This window comes from Podarcis cretensis (assembly GCF_951804945.1).
Source record: "Podarcis cretensis genome assembly, chromosome: 4".
NCBI lineage: Eukaryota > Metazoa > Chordata > Lepidosauria > Squamata > Lacertidae > Podarcis > Podarcis cretensis.
Genome location: NC_137173.1, coordinates 43,534,604 through 43,552,048, shown reverse-complemented (window position 1 = coordinate 43,552,048; position 17,445 = coordinate 43,534,604). Strand labels below are relative to the sequence as shown.

General features: G+C 39.9%; 1 long non-coding RNA gene across 1 annotated transcript; it reads left to right on the top strand.

The window, feature by feature from the left end:
* The first annotated feature begins 4,488 nt into the window (after positions 1-4,488).
* On the top strand, positions 4,489-15,942 carry LOC307214600. Its single transcript, XR_013838243.1, has 5 exons — positions 4,489-4,624; positions 9,753-9,877; positions 12,862-12,938; positions 13,876-14,035; positions 15,634-15,942. It is a non-coding gene; the product is annotated as an uncharacterized lncRNA (long non-coding RNA).
* The last annotated feature ends 1,503 nt before the right edge of the window (positions 15,943-17,445 follow it).

Below are 17,445 nucleotides of genomic sequence, written 5' to 3'. Positions count from 1 at the left end.
TGCAAAGATCCTGCCTTATGTACTGTGTCCTGTTTCTTATGAATGGGCTTGGCCAGCTGTCCCCAGGTGACTCTTCTGACCAAATCACCTTTCGTTTTAGGTTACATTGGGTTGGAAACAAGTGCTTAAAACATCTGCAAGATCGGAGAGGGCTTTTTTAAAATGAAATCAGATTCCAACTCCCAGTCACCAGGAATACACTTATGTTAAGGGGTAGCCTGCTGCTCTGATGTTTCTTCACTGGTGCTTGAATTACTGGGGAGGGGGGACAGAGGGGGTTAGTCCCCTTACTTTTTGTAGTAGCTCCTGTTTTCAGAAGGCTTCAGGGAGCATATGTGGCTAAATTTGGGGAGAGCTTGTGAATTTCATTAAGGACCACCCTACTTATTTCACCATAATTCATGTCAAGCACTGCCCTGTACATGGTCATTTTAGCCAAACTGAACATTTGTAGATGTTAATTGCTCTAATTTATTGCTTTTATGAAATGCCAGGTTTTTCTGCAGTATCTTTTTAATGAAGCTGGAGGTTGTTTGTAAACACAATCCATTTAAGTCACATTTTTGAATCCTTGTTCTCTCTTTATAAAGTCCAGATATAGTATACCCATTTGCTCAAAAGGTCCGTGTGCAGGATGGTGGAGTATTCTAGAGATCCCAAAAAAACTATTTGCATAAACATACAGCTATAAATGTATCAGCAATGGCATCCTATTTATATCCAAAAAGTAAATGGTCAGAGAGAATTTTAGAGCTATCATTGAGCTAAACAAGGACCTGGCATCTTGTAGTCAGGATTTTGGTGGAAATAACTAATTGAACCACCATCTTCCTACCATAGCATTATTTAAAACCAGGCATTATTTGTTAGATATCTTTAATTGGTTTCCCCATCTGGTTAACTGATATTCTATTAAAAGTCCTGGTTTTACCTCTTTTCTCAGTATGGCTTGGGAGTTTAATAATGAACAACATCTATTTTTAGAATGATTTATTTATTCTGAGGCCACAAGCTGGAAAATAAGCAGAAATATGTTGTATTGTGTTAGATAATCGATCACTTAGATTACTGCTTTCTGAAGAGGTTAAAAGCCAAATATTAGTTATAGCAATGCACTGGCAGAAAACAGACATCTCCAGAGACTGGAAAAACCTTTGTTCATTGGGAAATAATTAAATCTGTGAAAAGGAAAATGAGATAATGCAGCTGCAGGACTGATAAATTTGATACCTATAAGCACTTTACTTCAACAATGCTTTAAAGACGTTCCCGGAGTTTAACAATATTTTTCAAAACATTTTTTCTGAATAAGTACTAGGAATGTTAACCCTGGGGGGGGGGTCTTCCCTTTTCTTTTCCATGCTGCTTATTGCAGCCTCTTGCACACTGCATTGAGGATGCTTCCCTCTATTGGGAGAACAGTATTAGTGCATTTTTTAAAAAAAACGTCTTGACCCACATTTAGAAGCACCGCTGATTAAAAATATATAGCATGCACAAGGGCTTGGGCTGATGACTAAGGCTGCAGTCCTAACCCCATTTACCTGGAAGTAAGCCCTACTGAATTCAATAGAATTTACTTTTGAGTAGACATGCTTAGGATTGCACTGTAGATCAGTAACTGAGGTGGCCCTATACTCGAAAGAGCTGAATGCACTGTTTTCTCTCTCTGCATTTCCCACAGAAAAAGTAATAAATCTTTCCTTTCTACTGTCCTAATATATCAGTATCACTCAGAATCTCCTTATCGTCTTTACGTTTTTCTCTTATAAAAGGTTGAAAGGAGATCTTATAGTGAATACCACCACATCATATTATAGTGCTGCTGTTGTTGTTTTTGATAAATTGCTAAATATATCACAGAAGCACACGAATTAATCCAGTGCAAACCATGTTTCCCCTTTTCCTAACTGGGCTGGAGCAAACTTTGTGCTGGACTGGACAAGTCTCCCTCCATCATGTGATTGCAGCCATCATATAATTGGCAGCCAGGAGCATGATTTGCAGACAGGGCTGGTTTTAGGTTTGATGAGGCCCTAAGCTACTGAAGGTAATGGGGCCTTTTATATGTCCAGTTGTCCTCTGCCAACAACAAATTTTTGTGCTGAATATTTTAGGGAGCAGGCTAGCAGGCAGGCCCCATTACTTACACAACACAAAACACTGTTGCTGTGTGTAGGTTTTATTTTATTTGTTTTTTATCTTATATTTGGAAATGTACATCCAGTTTTTTCCGCTTTATTTTTTGGGGGGGCTCCAAGAGAGTGGGTCCCTAAGCTGTAGCTTATACGTAAATTCAGCATTGTTTGCAGATGAGATGCACTCACTATGATCCAGGTCACGGTGGTGATGAGCCTCATGATGTTCTAGACATTATGGCGAGGAGGAGGAACCATGTTAAAGATATCTCGTTATTCAGCCCTTGAATAATGAGACACTTTATGAAGACATTACCTAAGTATCAAATATAAAGGTATGTGCCAGGGACTTTTAGTAGCCTCCAAATTTTGTTCAAGTCAATTACTTGCCTATAGGTAGCTGTCCCTAAGTTCAAAGTACTGGCTGTCTAGTCTACTTAAAGGTAAGATGTTCCTGTGCAAGTTCAGTACAGAAAAAGCTGCAGTGTAATTTTCTTTAACCGTACCCTGCCCTAGAATGAAGCACCATTATACTTTTCATTGGTGAAGAAAAGTTGCCAAAAATTGAAGCTCCCTTGGAAGACTGGTTACCCATGTAGCTATGTGAAGACTTCCTCAGCTGGTGGAGCTGCCATATTTTGAGGTGGGCTTCAGTGAAATGAATGGAGACCCAGTGGTGATCAACAGAAATGTCTGTAATTTGGTTGCCATTATTCTGTTTGTATTGTTTGCATTCAGAAACCTCTCACTTGAATAAATTATTTTCAAGTTCAGAAGCTTTTGATAGTTTTCAGAAATGCCTTGCTTTATGTAAAAACATCTTGGATGTATCCACCAGCCTCTTTAAGCATCATGCAATGCTCATTATATCTCGTATGGTCCTGTAAATGCTACCCCCATTCAGTCATTCTTCACAGGAGTATCATTGAGAGATGGGGAGAGAGGGGTGAGCCTGTTTGACCCTCAACACCCTTTAGATCCCTGTTCTTGCAAATCCCCAAACTTTTGTGGTGGAACATCTGTCTTTTCCGCACAGTTAGGCTCCTCACATGATTTAGAACCCAGGAATATAAGGCTGCTTATGCCACTTTCTTTCAGACTTGTTTCTTTATCTATAAAATGAGAGAATAATATGGACCACACTTGGTACAGGCTTGTAAGGATTACAACCTGAGAATGTATGGCATGCTTTAAACATCCGCAAGTGCTATATGGGCATTATTATAGAGAAGTAGTGGAATGCACCCTACTTAATAGTCTCTTAAATGTACCACTGTTTACTAGGACATCTCATTGTTGCTTTATGTTCAGTTTGTCATTCACTATAAATCCTGGGTTCTTACATGCTCCGCTTTGCTTATGTGAGGCAGCAAGTCAAAAGGCCAGATTTATGGGAGCTGCTTAGGAACCAGGAGTGGAAGAGCTCCCACACCTAACCTGTAAAGAGGGGGATGCCTTTAATAGTTGATGGGAGACCTGTGCATGAGTCTAAAGGCATAAACTGATTTGGACTTGTTCTCTAGACGAAAGAATATTAAATAAAAAACATTAGCTGTTAAGTGTCTCTCACCTCTTTGCACATTTCCTTCTTCTACTGCCAGTCCTTCACTTTCTCTCCATCGCTGACAACACACATTTCATCTACACTTTCAACGCCTCTTTATTAGTTTCTTTATTGTTCCTTTGGAAAGTTAGAGGGTGGAATGTTTTATGTGGGATTTTATAATGCATTTAAAATAAATCACCACCAAGCATCATCATCATCATCATATCTTTCCACAGTTGGCAGAGGGGCAAGCTGAGAAAAGAAATAATGAGGATAGCAAATTATGGCAAGGATATGAAGTCCAACCCTGTTACAAAGGGCTGTTCACCTCTCAACTTGTGGAGCCTACATATTTCAGTTCCACTACAACATGAAGACTTGGCCACATGTACGACAAAAGCGTGAACTGAAGTCAGCCTGGGTAGCCTTATGGCACACTACCATGAGTGTTTGCAAAGCTACTTGTGCTGTGCTACTGCAATACCCTATTTGGGGTCAACCTCTCTGCAGCCTCCTATGTCAGTCCACACATATTTGCATTTCCCTTAACTGAGCTGTCTTTGCTGATGATGGAAGTGGAGTGATGAAGCACCAAGACTAAGGCGATGTTCACATTACTATTTACTCTGGTTCCAGTGCACTCCCACCACTGGTGTTTGAAGCCATGCCCAAATGGGGGGGGGGCAACCCACTGCTTGTCCCAGGAAGCAAGACTCCATTGGCCACATAGAGAAGAAACTAGACCAACTGTTTGCTCACTGGTAGCTCAATCAGTCAGGATAGGCTGCAGTTGGGTGAGGGTGTGGCTGATAAAATGCTGTAGGCCTTGACTCTTCCTGATGGCTTATAAGCCACCTTAAGGGAAATCATGAAAAGGGGGATAGAGGATAAAGTAACTGGTAAGGTGTGGTAGGCTGGCTAATCTGCTCCTTGACCCATGGTAAGCATGCAAAATTTAAAAAGTTATAAACCTTTCCTAAACTGTCCAGCACAAAAGTATCTGGGCCTGTTTGCCTGTAATTTGAAAGACTTTAGTTAACCACCTTGAAAGGTTTAGTTCACCTGTAAATTCCACCCACTTCTGTAATGGGGGGGATATATTAGCTTTTTATTTCTTAGTAGTGACTGGGAAAGAAATTAATTTGGGTGGAATTAGCTACTCTGCAACATGCAGCAGACTTCCATACCCATAAACCATATGTTTGAGCACATGAAAAGGGGCACACCCACAACTTGTACTCATAGGAGCCAACTCCTAGGGGCTGAGGTCCCCTCGACCCCCCCCCCCAATAAAATATTTGAGGGAGGCGGGAGGGCAAAATTGCCATTCAAGTGATATGTGTGCCACGTTTTGGGATTGATTATGTGGGGCAGGGCTTACCTGCCCCCACCCCATATTTTATTCAAGTTGGCACCCTTGCCCATTCTGCATGTCTGGCTGGGTGAGTGTGTAAACTAAGTTCTCTGTTCTGCTGATTGGTGATTTCAAATCTATGCAATACTGTAATAAAAGTGAATGTTTACTATGATTATTTTTTTCCCCGTCTTCCTTTTCTCATGCAAGATATTCACGTCAGTTTAGAAACTTACAATTATCATGTAACATAATTATAAAACATTGGAAAGGGTCCTTATTCATTCTAAAATATTGATAGGCTGCTTTTCTTTAAAAGCAATATTGAAGTTGTTGCTGTTATTTGTTTTTATACACATTGTTGTTAATAAAAGCAGCAGGAACAATAAATAATTAAGATCTAATGAAATTGTACATCATAAGCAGAAAACAATAGCATTAAAATTTTAAATGACAGCAGTAAAATAATAAAATTATATACAGGAAGCTGTTGTACACTGGGTGAGAATCCTTGGGTCTTGGGCAGTGGTCTTTCTCAACATTATGATCTGATTATTTAACAAATTCAGAGATTGAACCTTGGATCTTCAGCTTGCAAAGTATATGTTTTTCTATTGAGCTATAGTTCTTCCCAGAAACTGCTTTAGGACATTAAAATCACTATAGCACAAACATATGGGAGACGTGCCTAAGGATTATGAGTGAAGGAATTTATGTATCACTTGTTTTAAATTTGTAGGATCTCCTTAACTTTACTAGTATGTATGATTATTTGAATTTTTAAAAAATAGTTAGATAGCAAGTAGACATTTAGATGAAGTTGGCATGCAATTATTTCAGCCGTTGGCTTAAAAACAGAGCTACAGTACATTGCATTAGGAGCACTGTACAATTCTCATAGTTATTACTTGGTAGGTTGCCTCTTGAGTGGCAAATTAGAACTCATTCAGCTAGAACTGTTGCAGTGATGCCTCTTCAGGGTTTGCAGGCCCAGATACTTGAAGTACATTACATACTTTTCCATATACTCATGCTTTCACATAGTTCAGTATTAGAACAGCATGAAATCATCTGTTATGTGTTCACCTCGGTTCCATCTAACCTTACACATTAATCTTCAGCTATGCTTAGGTTTAATCAGTACCGCTACAGTTTAGATTGCAGTCTTATGCTGCTGCCACAATATAGCAGAAAATGAACAGGTAGCACTTATACAGAGTCTGAGTCTGCACAAAACTGGTTTCGTTTCTGCTCAATACACACTGCACCTGCAGCCAAAAATAAGGAGGCAGGACACAGATGCTTGGGAAAACCACACTTTGTTTAGCATATCGTAACATAAATGTGCAATGAGAACTGGAACCTGTGTAAACATAGGCTAAAGCTTTCCACTTCCTTTTGGCTTGTAGAATCTGAGCAACCCACATGTGCTCTGAGCATAAGCTGTAGATGTTTCAGCATGCCACCAGCCAGCACCTACTTGTCTGAGAGAGACACACCTGATTCACTATGCATGCTAAGAGTCTGAGTGTGACACTTGTATGGACCTCAAAGGGGTTCTTATCCCACCCCCAGAGTCCCACAGCTCTCAGAATCCCCCTTTCACCATTACAATACTTGATGGCACTCATCAATGGTTCTCATTTTGGTTTAATTCCCACACAGCCCTGCTTTGGTAAAGGGGGCTAGTCTCATTTTTAGTCTCTTTCACTTACCAATCTGATAAAGCAAGCCTTCATGCCTTCCTGCGGGTCTCACAGAAAATAATAATATCATCACTCAAATCTGAAGGGTCTACATTCTCAGCCCTCTTTTTGTTTGTTTTGAACACTGTGATCTTTTCATAGTCTACTGCTATGGAGAGTGCCTTGAGGAGTCATGAATTTGTGCTCAGGATCCCATCTTGTTCTTAGTAAAGATATTGCAGTTAGGATGCTATAATCTCTCATAGTCACTCATCACGCCAACAGATTCATACTTGCCAGTGACAAATCACAAATTGGGTTCCGTGGTATGCTTGCAACTAGGATGGTGAACCTTAGGTCTCTGGGCCAAGTGCGGCATGCCAGGACTCTCAGCCCAGTACCCAGCATTCCCTACAGACTACACCCCAACCCCACCTTCCCTAGGCCACATCTCATATCCTCCTCATGTTATAAAGCAGGGCTGGGGAATTTAATCCAGCTGGTGGGAGGGCAGTCCTTTTTCTCCCCCATCCGCAAGACAATTTAGACAGTTTTATGCACTTGTTAAGGGACGCGGGTGGCACTGTGGGTTAAACCACAGAGCCTAGGACTTGCTGATCAGAAGGTTGGCAGTTTGAATCCCCATTACGAGGTGAGCTCCTGCCAACCTAGCAGCTCGAAAGCACGTCAAAGTGCAAGTAGATAAATAGGTACCGCTCCGGCGGGAAGGTAAACGGCGTTTCCGTGCGCTGCTCTGGTTCACCAGAAGCAGCTTAGTCATGCTGGCCACATGACCTGGAAGCTGTACGCCAGCTCCCTCGGCCAATAAAGCGAGATGAGCGCCGCAACCCCAGAGTCGGTCACAACTGGATCTAATGGTCAGGGGTCCCTTTACCTTTATTTTTTATGCACTTGTTAGACATTTAATTCATTCAAAACAAGTCACTTTAAATCTTTCTACACCAAGTTCAGCATGGACTATCCTATAACTTACCTCTCCCGCACTGCCATCTTTCAAAGCAGACTATTGAACCATTTTCTAACTATAAGCTATAGAACCCACTGGGGCCATATAATAAGATTAATCAGTATGTTGTGGAATAAACTGAAATAAAAGTAGAAATCATGAAACAGAAAAAGGCTTCTGTGTCTTTGTAGAACATATGAGAAAGCATATCAGAAAGATGAACAATTCCACGTTTGGTTGTTTTATTTGGATTTTAGCTGAAGATCTAAGACTTGAATCATGCAGAGCTGATGCCTCTCTGTTTGCACGATGGTTATTCCTACAGATTTCAAAGGGCTAAATTGTCAAAATAGTCCCGTGGATGTGTGAAATCTAATCATTTTTGTACCGATTACAGCACTCTTCTATTTGAAATGGATTTTTGAATTCCAGGGGTTGGAATTGCGTCTTTGACCGTTGCTTGATTGTTTGTAGATATTGCAAATGCCTTTGGATCTAGGCAAAGCGGTAATGGCTTCAGGCAGGGTAATGGCCTTGCAGACGGTTTTTCCAGAGAACTATATGTACTGGCCAATAAGTTTTGGTGTAAAATATGCTCTGCTAAATGGTGTTATCAGGAGGTGACAGTAAAGCCTAACTCCTCCAATGAATAGGTGACAATTCTGGTACTTTTGTTTGCATTAGTAATTTAGTAGCAGAATGGGACCACCTGGGAGCCATGGGAAGTCTGCCTTTCACATTGCTTTCCCCCTGTAAATGGCTTTCTGAAACAATTTTTAAACCTTAATGGAGGGGAAACTATTGTAGATATGATTTCAGGGCTTAATCTGAGCCATGGCTTGACAAGGATCTGTTTGAATGCCAGTGCTCAGCCCTGGAATATATCATCAATGAGCCACCACAATGAGCCACCACAATGAAGCTGCCCTGATCTGGGCTAAAATAGGCGTTTCATGTCAGAGTACATGTTTCTTAGTTTTAAGATGCAATACTTCTCTTTTTAAAGGTTATAAGTTAGCTACTATATTATTTTAAAGAATGAAATTAAGCAATGTTTCTCATTTGCACAAGAGCAGTGGTCTTCACATCCTTCTGGCCACAAAATATGACACCCATATGTCTTACCTGAAATGATTTAACATGAATACCCTTACCCTAAGTTTCCAGGATCTACTGTTTCTACTGAGTGAAAATAAATTAGTTTTGAAAGTAAAGCATTGCAATGATGATATGGTGTCATCATATTGAAAATTATTATCAGAGCCACCTTCTTAGTTACGGTTTGAGCTTCCCAGTTTAACATTTTCCTCAGTGACTAGCATTTTCCTCAGTGACTAGGCTGTATGTTGCGAGCACAAGCTGTTCTTGCCCTCCTGTAATTTATTAATGAAACTGGCAAATGCTCTCTTGAGGCTTCAAGTATGCTGATACTGCTTTGGGACTCACATTGCCTGTTGATGTGCCGGCTTGCTTGCTACCTGCTCAAGCTGTACATTTGTGAACAGGTATTGATTACCATTGCACTGCACTTTTGCGAAGGAAACTGGGCCTGTCTAGTTCACCCGAAACTTCCCACCACCGCTCAAGAGAAATTGGGAGTATGAAACAATCGACTAAAGCATGTTTACTAAGAAGTATGACCTATTAAGGTCAATGGGCCTTCCTTCCCAATAAGTGGTTTTAGAAATGCAGCCTAAATGTCAATTCTGCAAAGTGCAATGGAAACTTTCATGAAGAAAAGTATGCACTTTATTTTCAACATTTTCCTTTGGTATTTTATAGGGGCAGCCCAAATGCAAAAGGTGTCACAAATACAGAGGGAATTAAAAGGGCAATTACCCATTCTCAACTACATTTCCAGTTGTAGTTGGATAGATGCTTAGCAATCCATCTTCCAAGCCTTCAATTATGACTGGGTCAAGTCAGATTCAGTATTTCCCTGTTTCCAGGTACATAGTCCCAGAACAATCCCAACTACTTAACTCTGGTATCACTTTGCTGCTCCTTACAGTCCTCTGATACAGATGGTGCCAATCCCCCCTGCCTGATTTTCTCATTGCAGGGAATGAAGTGAGCACTGGGAAAAACATGGCTAAATTAGTAAGTTGCTTTGGGGATGTGCGACTATTGGCTTGAGAAAATAAATAATTCAAAGAGAAAGTATATTTTCAACCACTTCAATTTCAGGTAAGTAGCATCCATCTAGATATTATTATAGTTGCAACTAAAAAACCCGAGCATTTTCTATGGTTCATTAATTCTGTTTCACCCCCTGCATATTTGAGATACACTCTATTGCGCAGACTGTGATAATCACCAAGCAAATTCATTTCAACCAGCAGTTTTCGAGAAGACTGTGATCAGTAACTTGGATGTCATTCAGAAAACCTGCCTGAAGTATAATTGTAAATTTCCCAGTTTGTATGTCTAAATTATCTGCCAATTAATTATCAAAATAATTGCTGGAGCATTAAGATTTTCGCTCTTGGCTTAACTGTATTAAATCTTCCTAAATAACTTCTGCACATCCCCACTCTATCAGAAAGGTCATTATAGTCACTTCAGCTTGCAAAAAAACTATACTGTTTGTCTGCTTTCAGATGTCACAGTAAACCATGGTTTATCATGATCGGAAGAAGCCTAGGCAAGCCTTGGGCTCCTGGATTCCCCCCCCCCCTTCAGTGCAGTTTTGCTTCTCTTCTTCTTTTAATTAGCTGTGACTTCTTATAATTAACTGTATTATCCAAACCTCTCTGATTAATTGTGATTAATCTTTTTTATTGTGTATTTTTTTTATTAAAAAAAAACCTTCAAACTTCATGTGGGTTATGAAGATGACTTGTTTGAACTAACCATGATTTCAAGTTTGAGCATAATGTTACTGTGGTTGAAACTGAAAAAGAAAGGTTCCTGTCTCCTTGCAGTCACAATGGAGGAGGAGAGAGGAGAAGGGAGAACACAGTGCCAGAAGTCATTCAACCTCATCCTTTTCATGACATTCCCGGTTTAACCTGACATCTGAATTAAGCCAATATGCCATATTGTCAATTGATTTATTCATAATCCAGTTGATCACCAAAAATCCTGCACGCACTAGTGTAACTTTAATGAGAGTACTTTACTAGGGTGGTGAAACTTCAGCTTATAAAGGAATATTCAAGACTGAGTTGGCTAATGTAAGGATTATGTGCTGTTCTCTTTCAATTGAAAATGTATTATTATAGCAATTAGAGACATAGGTAGTGCTGTGGTTTAAACCACTGAGCCCTGCGACAGAGTGAGCTCCCGTTGCTCTGTCCCAGCTTCTGCCAACCTAGTAGTTCAAAAGCATACCAGTGCAAGTAGATAAATCAGTACCGCTGTGGCAGGAAGGTAAACGGTGTTTCTTTGCGCTCTGGTTTCCGTTACGGTGTTCCATCGTGCCAGAAGTGGTTTAGTCATGTTGGCCACATGACCCGGAAAGCTGTCTGTGGACAAACACTGGCTCCCTCAGCCTGAAAACGAGATGAGTGCCACACCCATAGTCGCCTTTGACTGGACTTAACCATCTGGAGTCCTTTACCTTTTTTATTATAGCAATTGCATTCACTTTTTCAGTTGCTTACACTTTCTGAGTTTTCATAAGCATGAATTAATTTCTGAAATTTGTTGCCCTGAGATGTGATAACTATTACCTTAGATGGATTTAAAGGAGATTATAGACAAATTCATGGAGGACACAACTATCAGTAGCTGAGGAACTATGCTGAAGAGAGCCATTTCCTTTATACTCCACTTATGGACTTCCCAGAGGCAACTGGTTGGCTGCTTTGGGGAACATGATGCTGGAAAACTGGATCATTGACATAGCAGGTCTGTTCTTATTTTGCAAAATAGGAATGTTGATGCATCCATACATAGCAAATGTGCAAATCAGCAAAACACCATACACAAATAATCTGGAGTCAATCACAATATGATTACAACTAGTTTGTTCCCTTCCCATTTGCATGCTTACTAGCCATGGTGGTTGTGTTCTACCTCCACTGATAGAGACAGTATGCGTCTTAATGCCAGTTACTGGAAATCTCATGTAGGGAGAGTATTGTTGCACTCAGCTTCTTCTTGTGGGCTTCCCATATGTATCTGGTTGTCCGTTGTGAGAACAGAGTGCTAGACTAGATGGACCTTTGACCTAACCCAGCAGGTTATTCCAATGTCTTAGGTGCCTCATTATGCAGTAGAAAGGAATATGTGAACAAATTAAAGGTACCAGAACAAACTGTGCGTGCTCAAATAAATAAATTATAGAATTTATCCTAGTTCAACTGAAATTCAAAATGAATGGAACGAAGGGGAGAACAATGAGGAATACAATGCAGGAAATCCTCTCATGTTGACATTTTGTTAGAATTTAGATAGTTGTTTGTTTGCCAGGCTGAAAGATATGTTTGAGATGATAGCTTGGGGCATGGATTGGGGGGGGGGTAGAATTTGGTGTGAAAACAGTTTTCCTGGCCTCTCTTTCTCCCCCCCCCCCACACACTTTCACTTCCCACAGCAAAAATATGCAGATGTTGCAAGCCAAGATATATAAAGAAACCACCACATTCTATTTATGAACTAAAAGATGGAAAGAAGGCAGATGTACTCAATGCTTCTTTTGCGTAATTCTCTCTGGCAGGGAAAATCTGGAGCTTCTTTGAAAACGAGTAATTCTCTTTCTCAACTGCACGTCTTAAGTTATAAAATGGAATGGTTTTTTGGTTTTTTTTAATGCACTGTTAATGGTTAGGCTAAAATATTAAAAGCACAAGTAAAGTCCTGCTGGACCTGACCAAAGGCCCATCCTTTTCTCCCAGTGGCCAGCCAGGTGTCTATGGGAAGCCCACAAACAGGACCTATTATTTAGGTCTTCTGCATTTCTTTGAGTTTCAAGTTACAGAAGAAATTCCTCACTGTGTTATGAAGTCTCACTGGATGATCTACCCCACATCAAAAATTCAGAAGGTGGGGTGTTTACTGAGAAACTGGAAAATATTTTATTCTTTTAAACTGTCAAGAGAATGGTCTTGTTTTGGGTTTGTTTCTGTTTGGAGGACAAAATTATTCCATATATCTGGGATCATTGGTAAAACAACAGATATAAAGCTGGTATTCATTAACATGTTTGAGAAACTAATATTGCACAGGATTCCATCAAGGGACAGACTACGGCTAAGAAGGGAATCTATTATTTGCAACTATCTGGACATCAATGAAAAAAGAGGTATTTTTAAGCAAACTTTCTGCAGTATTTATTCCTATGTCTAGTAGGAGCTGTCTATGCCAACAAAATCCATTAAGGTGAATCCATCAGGATATTCACAGAGGAAGCTTGGTTTATACTGACCTAAATTACAGGGCTTTTATATAATATATACCTCCATAAATTTTATGGAGTAGTGGTATTATCAGTATTTATTAGATTACTACTCTTATTCATGTTTCTTCTTTTGATGCTGCTCCTAGTAACTCAACTACTAGTAGTATTACTAGTACTTGTAGTAGTAGTATCAGCAGCAGCATTATCAGTATGTATTAGGGGTGGGAACATTTTGGCAGGTATATAGAGTTTTAGATTCCCCCCCCCCCCAGCCATGCATGTATAGTTATTGTAAGCGAGGACATTTGAATGTTATTCTTGTCAAAGCAAGAAGAAAAGGCAGCATATTGCAAAAAGTATCATTGGATTTCATAAGACTGTGTTATGTTGTAATGGGATCACGCACCTTACTCAGTGTAACTATTAATGCAGATTGAAGGGAAAGGTTGCTCACACATGCCATACTGTTCACTCACACATACTTTTTATTATCTCAATAGCATTTTTCCAATTGCTGCATGAGGAACTGCATGCTTAGCACAGGCCCTTTTATGAGCTTGGAGAGCTATATTGTATAAGAATAATTTCCTCTAATATAAGCAGCTATTCTCTTATCACAACAGTGCATGACAATTTTTATTTAAAATGTATTGCTTCATATTTGCCATGTTATGATAGCGCAAACCTGTGTGACCTCTTCACTTCTCTCTCATTTTTCTCATATGATATAGCTTCTGGCTCTTGAAGGAACAGTTTTTTGATAAGAGCATATAAATACAGGCTAAAAAAATTACGAATAATAAATGTGTGTCTCAGACTGGAATATTTATTGTATTTACAGTGCTCTTGACCTCTGAAAGTGCAAGATCTGTTTTTGAACGTTCCACATGCCACCATCGGCCTAAGAACAAGCAAGGAAATATAGAAAAAATTAAATCATCTCCTCCACCCTGAGATCTACAGAATGCTTTAACAGTTCCAGAGACATGCCCTCTTTTTGCGTAAGACAAGCTGCAAGTGAATTTATCAAATTAAGACTGCAGTCCTAACCAGGAAGTCAGTCCAAATGAATTCAGAGGTGCTTACTCACATGTAAGTGGGCTTAGGATTGCAGCCTAACACAACATCCAAAAACAAATTGAACCAAGTATTGGGGGTGGGGTGTCCCTCAACCCAGCTCTCCCAGCCACTAAACTTGTAAGAGTATGGGTGACTACTGCCCTGAGAAGCCCAGGAGGGAGAGAATTTTAATTGGACCCTGAGTCATACGCAGAGTACCTCCACTGATTTCAGTGGGTCTGCTCTGAGTATTGCAGTGAGATGCATCCCTTTGAAGCATTTTAAACATGTTGGCACAGCAAATACAGCTGTGAAGCACAATAGTCCTTCCAGGCACCAGAATGTATTCCCTTCAGAATGAAGGTCAGAAAGCCTTTTCAACAGAAAATATTTCTGTTACATTTCTTCCTACATTCGTAAGTCATGGAACACCTTCAAAACTTCTGCAGAGCAGTCTGGAGATTTCTATACAGAGATGAAAACTGTGAAAGACCAGGGAATACTATACAAATTTACCTGGTAGTAAGCTTTATTGAACCTAAGGAGATTACTGAAAATGCCCCGTCAGCTTTAGCCACTGGTGTGAAAACAAGCAGGGCACCCGCAGCTAATAATCAGGTGGGGCAATACTGGAAAAGACACTTTTCTTCAGGTACAGTGCTTGAGTCACAGGTTGTTCAGTGCTTTGTATACTGGGCAGAATAGCTCACAGACAAGACAGTGCCAAGACTGGAGGACTGGATTAATATCAGTTCCCCTCACTACCCCAGATAATAACAGGGGAAGTAGCATTCTATATATTTTGAGATACTGCTGCTATAAGAAGTGCTAATCTTTCTTAATTGATTCCCCCCTATTTGGGCTTCTATATTTCCATGTTTCTCACAATAAGATTACATTTACAATCTTTAAAATCCCTTTGTTATTTTTCTGAGCCATGCTATTAGACCAGCACGAGCTATGAATTTATGCTGTGTTACCAGCACAAATGATAATTACTTATCGATGTAAAAATTAACAGTTTCCAAGGAAATACTTCTGCACCCTTATTAGTTCACTAATTGCCTACCTAGTTTAGACTTTGTATGGCACTTCATAATATATTCCACCCTCTTTACAACACCCTTCAGCCTAGCTAAGTGCTTGCAAAGCTGTAAAGAGGTCTTGTTATTTTTAATGAGGTCAAGGGCATTTTAAAAAGCACTTTAATGCTATGCAGCAGTGTGCAATAGCTTGGCGTTATGGTGCAGTATTTAACTAACAGGTCTATGAAGGTGGTCTCAGCTATCAAACCAATTAATAAAATCTGATAATATTGCGAAACAACTCAACAGCAGCAAAATGTAAACAAAACAGGTAAATAACACAAGAGAAAAGCAACCTATAATGACACTTTATTTTTGGAGCAGTGATTTTTAGCACACTTCATACGCAGGGCAGCTTAGCATTTCAGGAAAGTGTTTGAAATTAGTCAAATGCCCCAAGCAATTCATGAAAGTATGCATTATAAATTATAAGTCTCTTTCATTTTCTTTTCTAGGTTTTTCTAGTACTGGCCTTGAGCAAGTGGCAGCTATGAAAATGAGAAAACAAACAGTTCAGCTGGTCCCTTGTTTTTCCTCTGCGCTCTTTGTGTCTGGGCAATGTCCTCACTCATGATTTAGACTACTTTGTCTTTATGCAGCAGTTGTATTCAATGCATCCCTATAAGAGTACACCCATGGAAATTAATCAACCTAAATTAGTCATGCCGATTGAATGAAATGTCTGTTAAATGCAGTGCAGGGGTTTGGATTAGATGAGCCTTGGGGTCCATTCCAACATTACAATTCTTTGAAAGGTGGACAGATGGGGAGATAAGTGGAAACCTCCTGCCTCCTTGTGCATGATCCAATGAAATGGACCAATGAAGAGGACCAAAGTTGCCAGGAGAAGCTTTACACTGGTCATTTCTGCCAGCTGTAGGTTGAAGGCTCTTGATCTCACATAGAATCATAGTTGGAAGGGACTCCAGGTCATCTAGTCCAACCCCCTGCAAAGAAGGAATCTCAACTATAACATCCATGACAGATGGCTATCCAACCTCTGCTAAAAAAAACTCTTAGGTGAAGGAGAGTCCATAACTTCACGAGGGAGTCCATTTCCCTGCCAAATAGCATTTACTGTCAGAAAGTTCTTCCCCATAACATCCTCAGCTGTCGTAGATGCCTGTGTACAGTCACAGTGCAGCTGAGGAAATATATAAGTTCTGAAATTAAAGCACACATGCAAGCAAACCGGAATTAAATTGCAGCTGATTTTCATATTAATAGAAAATTTAGCCCAGACAGAAAAGGTTAATTTGCTTAGAAGTGATCATGTCTCAGTTGTTAATCTATGGCTGACTCATATGCTTCAAGGCAAAAGTGATTATACGAATGCAGAAAAATATTATAATTTAGCATAACAATAAGGCCACTACTGAAAATTATTTAAATGTTTGGAATTTGGGTTTGGGGGTTTTGTTTTGTTTTTTAAGTCAAGAGTTGGCAACATCTAAAAGCCATTTAATCATTGTTGCACTTAGTAATGTGATGTGGTGGTGGTAAGAATTGTGGTTAAGTTGGCCTGAACTAATGGGAACTGGGCTGCCACCTTTTGCCTTACAAACCAACAGATGACCTCAATAAAACTGATGGGGATGCCCCATTCTTCTATATTACATTATATTGACATCTAGTAGGAGTGATATAAGAAGCAAGTATATTGCATGCTTTATCATAGCAATCCTTAAAGTATCATTGGAAGGTAAGTCATGTCATGAAAAAAGGATGAGGAGCTAGTGGCTTGCTTCAGGCCATCATGAGGACAATTGACGGAAGAAAGACTTGAATCAAGGATTTTTGGATTTTTGCTCACACACTTTCCCACTATTTTACACCAACCTAAATGGGGGGGGGGGGACAGTAGATGAATCTTTTTGCCCTTACAAAAACCTGTTGCATGGAAGCAAAAATATTGAATTATGTGTGTTTGAGAATGAAATTATAATTGACTTATAAAATACCTGCCATTATCACTGTTGATTTGGTAATAGATGTTGCTGTCTGGTGGGTGGTTCCATGTGCCCCAACACATCCCCTGCTACTGTGAAGTAATGTGCCTCTAATATAGATTGCATAGGGAAGAGATGCTCCTTCATGGCCTGGGGATCCCAAGCCATTTAGAACTTTAAATGTGCATTTGAATGTAAGTCTAGATGAGAATGGACAGACATTAAGGACCATCTGTCTTCCACCCTTGGAAACATGCTAAAGAAACACATCAAGTTCCATAATCTGTTTATCCGCAAGCTGCTCTGAGAGTGGCTAAC